Here is a 5,180-nt window from a genome sequence, read left to right on the forward strand (position 1 = left end):
GTGTTGTAGTCCCTGACCTGCCTTACATAGAAGTACCATTCTTAAGGTCCATCCCCCAGGAGCTTTTTCTTAAACTTCCTCTCCCGTTCTTAAGACTGTTGCACTCTGACTCTACAAGTTTCCTAAGGCGTCTGTCCCATTCTGTTTTCAGGTCTAGGAGAAATACCCTTCCGCTAAGTAAATGACCCCATCAGGAAGCCTACCCTGACTGAGATTCCTGTCTCCTAGGAGAAGCTCATCTGTATGGTGTTAGAGATAGCTAACATGTTTTAGTTCTTACTAGGTAGGTGCCAGGCATTATGCTAGTAAGCACTTTAATAATTTGCCAACACTTTGGTTTACTGTGTGCTTGGCATTGTTGGAAGTGCTCTACGTGTACGGACTACAAGCCTATGAAGTAGGGGCCAACATTCTGATTTTATAGGTGAGAAAGCAGAGGCATAGAGGATAAGTGATTTGCTCATATTCCACAGCTAGTGACTAACAGGTGACCTGACTCCAGAACTGTTGTTCTGTTTCTATGCTAGATAGCCTTTCAGACTTTACAAATCACTTTTTCATTAAGTCCTGATAACAGGAAGATAGATTTTCTTTAAAGATCTTAAATAACGTGCCTAAGGTCGCATAGCTGGTTAGTGGCAGTGCTGGGTTGTTAACCAGAACCGCCCAGCTCCAGAACCTGAGCTCTTCACCATTGTTTTAATTCCTCAGAGGTTCTCAAACTGCACCTACAGGTGTTCCAGCAATTCAGCCTAGGTTCTTGGCCACTCCAGTGGTATAACAACATTTTGCTCAATTTTCAGAAATTGTTAATGGATTTTTCTCGGTTGTAAGCATTTCATATAATTTATCAGTGGCATCTGCTATAGCAAGTACTAGCAAATGATAGAATGAGAAGTGATGCACAGGTAGTATATACGACCAGGAAGAAAATTCAAATATCTGAGCTAGTGTCGTGAGTGTTACTTTTTTTTTTTTTTTTTTTTACAGCATATACATAATGTCTTTTTTATGCCAATAAAATTGTAATGACCTTAAATACACCATTTTATAGTGTTCCACATAAAAGCAACAGGACTCTGAATCTAAGCACTTTGAAAGCCATACATAATCATATCTGAAAAATTTTAAAACCTATATGGTATAAAACAAATCTAATTAAAACCTATGGCACTTCTCTAACAGCAATGCCTTCATTGCAGGGACCTTGCAGGGTGGGGCCCTGAGTTTCTGGAGAGGAATGCTCCCACAGCCTGGAGGAGGAGTGGAGGGAGGATTNCCTCTTTCCCTGACCCAGGCCTGCCTACCGGGGAGGTGTGGATTGGGGCCTGTGAAAGCCAGGTCTGAACCAGAGATCATCCTTCACAGAGGCCAAGGCTAGTACAAATACTGCACACAGGGTTGACAGTGGCCTCCTATCTTTCACATAGTCCTGGGCTCAAGGAGCCTTATTTCATTTAGACCTGGACATGCTGAGTTAGGGCTAGGGCCAGGGAAAGAACTATCTTCCTCAATTAGTTCCAGGTGGAGAGTGGCTATGATTTCTGGATTGAGAACTGGAAAACCCCTGGAGTTTAACTTTCCTCCTCCTTCTCGTGGTAATTTTCCATACAGGCAGGGTGTGGTCCTGACTCAGTTTGTGGTGAGGATGTGGCCATCCATAGAGGAGGAGCCTTCTGCTTGGTTCTGCCTTTCATTCTGGCCAGTGGGGAGAGGGAGGAAAGAGTCTGGTGCTGAGTCATAACTGGGTTACTTAACAGCTTCTCATAGGATGGATTCTGACGTGGAGGTTTGGGAGATGTCTCAGCTTCTGGGACCAATTTGAGAGTGGTGGGGAGGAAGCCTCATGGGTCACCCAATTCCCCCAAAGCACCCCTCCCCAGAAGAGTGGGAATAAAAGTCGACTCCAATTCATTTGAAGGGGCATCATTCTGTCTGGAGCATAGGACTTTCCGCAGAGATTTCAGACCCCCCCCCCTTGCAATGGGGCCAGTGATGCCATCCTTTAAGTTAGAGCATTACCTACAAAAATATTTTATCTAGGAGAGAGACCCAAGTGTCCTTAGTTCTAGCTGTCCTTTCTAGGCTAAGTGGGTCAGGTTATCTGGTAGCCAGTAAGCATGGAGATGAAGACCGGAGGTATGGTGCCAAGGAAAAAATCTGGCCGAATTGCAGCAGGAGGAATTCCTGGGGTGGGGGGTGGGGGTCACTTAATCCACTGCTCACTGATCCCTTTTTTGGTCTTCCAAATCTCGGTTACTTTTGGGGGATAGGGTCTGCTCACAATCCCACCTGCATCTTAGCGAGCCTAGCCGTGACTACACTTGAAGGGAAAAAGGGGAGAGCGCAGGGCATCCATGGGACTGGCTTGGTGGATAGGATTAAAGTACTTTCGGGAGACTTTGTCCTGTGAGCCCTAACAGTTACGGGCTAGAGAAAGACTTGCAGTGGGTCATGTAGGCTGATGGGGTCATTTTGGCTGAGGCAGTACTTCCACTGGAGTGAACAAGGACTTCTCAAGCTTCCCTCCTGCTTCTAAGTGCTGATGAAGCATTTCCTCAGGAGGGGGGACCTAGCTACACAGTTGCATTCAGAAAGCATTCTGTACCTTTCCTGTCCCCTGGAATGGCCTTCCTATACCCATCTCTATCCTAACCAACCCTCCATGTCTCTTCCTACATGAAGCCTTCCCCTTCCCAGACAACTTTTTTTCTCATCATCCCTAATTTGAAACGCCCAACTTTCCCTTCCAGGACTTTTCTGTGGGGGAACTCTGGAATTAAGATTTTGTGCCACCCTGGTGAGCCTGAAGAGCTCTTGGGAGTCTGAAGGAAGGCATAGAATAAATTACATCTACTTGTCTAGCTCTGGAAAGGGCATATAAAGTCCAAAGTGATAAGCACTTCTGCTTCAAATCTGACACTCAGGGCCAATGGACTGCCCTGGAAATCTGTATTGGCCTGAAAGGGAAATAATACTGCCATTTCAGGCGGAGGCCCAGAGGTCATGTAATGATAAAGCCTGTAAACCTCACCCTCTTCACCACAGCCAAAGCTTGTCTTTGGACCCTAGGGGTTTGGGTCCAGTACCATTTGCTGACACACTTACCCATCAGGGACTCCAAATGACATTCCTGAATTAGACCGTTTAATCCCAGATTCTGCGGTTCTGTGGCCATGAATCCAAACAAGTACCACAGCAATCTATACCCTCATTCTTACCCCAGTCCAGTGAATCTAGCAGCTTCCCCTCCCATCCTGCCAGGTCAGAGAACATAGTGGAAGGACTGGCTCTAGGGGAAGAGCCTCTGGTTGCGGGGAGGGGAGGGTCAGTATTCTGCCTCAGCTTCCCTCCAGCTTCATGTAGCGGGGGGGTTACTTGTTGCTGGGTCAAAGGAGTGGAGATTCAGGATGACCAAGAGAAGGCAAACAGTTACTTGAATTTAGAAGAATGTTCTGGCACTAGTCAAGAGGACCATCCTCCACAAGGTCAATTCCCAAAAGAGGGGAATCCTGCTGGGTACCATGCAGTACTCATTCACATACATCATCTGATCAAACCCATCCTATGAAGCAGGAATTGTCTTCAATGTACTTTTAAGGAACTGGTCATAGAGCTAGTGAGTAGAATTGGAACTAAGATGGAATCCTAACTTTCTTGTATATTATGCCACTTTTCAGCAGAACAATGACAATCACCTTAAACTTCATGACAAATTTTCACTATGCATCTAAATGTGAGCGAGCAAGGATACGCTGGATTAGTCTCTGCCAGAGTTTCATGGACAACATTTTTTTTAATGACTCTCCAGTTTAATACATGTGCATTTCAATCTTGGGAATATATCTAGACTTAGAACGTAAATGCAGCATGGCCCAGCACTGGCCAGATCACTGACACCCGCTCACCCTGGTGTGGTCCACCACTGTTCTTAGTTCATCTTTAGCTCAGGGCCTACCAACCTCCTATCTGCAACTAAGGGGAACCAGAAAAAGCTTCTGGAAGAAATTGAAGGATTCTAATGCAAACAGAAACTTACTTTTAGGCTGTGACTTTCTGGTCCCACCTTATCTGAACTAACAGGAAAGCGGAATGAAAGACCTGTGATTCAGCGGCAAGGCAGATGTCTGCCTAGCAGGTCACACCCATTGGTCTCATATTCCAGGAAAAGGAAGGACCCTAAGAGAATAGTCTTAACGATTTTTAATGAGGCAACATTGTATCTGTTCTCAAAACTTGGCTTAATGAAGGCAAGAGTTAACAGCTGCTTCATTGATAACTGCTGTCATCACTGATTGTTGACCAATCACTAGGAATCGGAAAATACTTTGGAGAAAAATGTAAGAAAAGCTCTACCGATATTGATTTAAATACATAAGGTTGAAAACAAAAGTGCTGATTCCTACAGATTATCGGTTGTAACGTTCTGACATATATTTCCTGATGGTCAGTTCTGCACTAATATTAATACCTTGTATTCGCTTTCTACTCTCAGGCACGCTCTGCAGGATTCCAGCCCCAACTAAGTATTCACCTGGCCCCAACTTGTCCTTCCTTGTTCTAGCCCTAAGAACAAAAAGACCTCGCGCTCCCGCTCCATGCACACTCCGCCCTCTGTAGTTGTCCCCTCGCTCCACTGCTAGAGCCCTTCCGAAGGCGACCTCCAACCATCCCACGAGTCTCCATCTCTCCCCACCTTCTGATCCCAACTCGGGCTCCCCTAACTTCTTGTGCGACTCAGTTTTCGAGGTGTGTGCCCGGGGCGGGCACCCGGAGGGATGGGGAGTCGCGGGACGGGGTTGGGGGAATGTCGCCGGAGATCCATAAATCTGGGCACTGCCCGGTTAGGTCAGGACAGCTGGGGCAGCCTGGGCCGAGGGTCAAGACAAGAACCCTCGTCCAGCACTCCCAAGTTGGCAGCAACAGGTGGTGGGCCCGGCGCCCGGGGGTCTGGGAGGGAGGTCTCTGGAGCTCCCGGGGCGGGCCTTGCCGTCTCGCCACTTCCCCATTGGTCGGCTCACAGCGTCAAAGTGCGATTTTGATGTAACGTGTCCTTCCGCCACGGAATATAGTCCTCCCCTAAAGGGCAACCTGACGGCGCGTTCCGCTGCGCGGCACTTCCTCCTTAAGGTGACTGAGCTCAGCGAAAACGCGGAGGGGCGGGGCCCGGCGAGCCGGGA

The sequence above is a fragment of the Ursus maritimus genome, unplaced genomic scaffold (assembly GCF_017311325.1).
Source record: "Ursus maritimus isolate PB19 unplaced genomic scaffold, ASM1731132v1 scaffold_27, whole genome shotgun sequence".
Classification (NCBI taxonomy): Eukaryota; Metazoa; Chordata; class Mammalia; order Carnivora; family Ursidae; genus Ursus; species Ursus maritimus.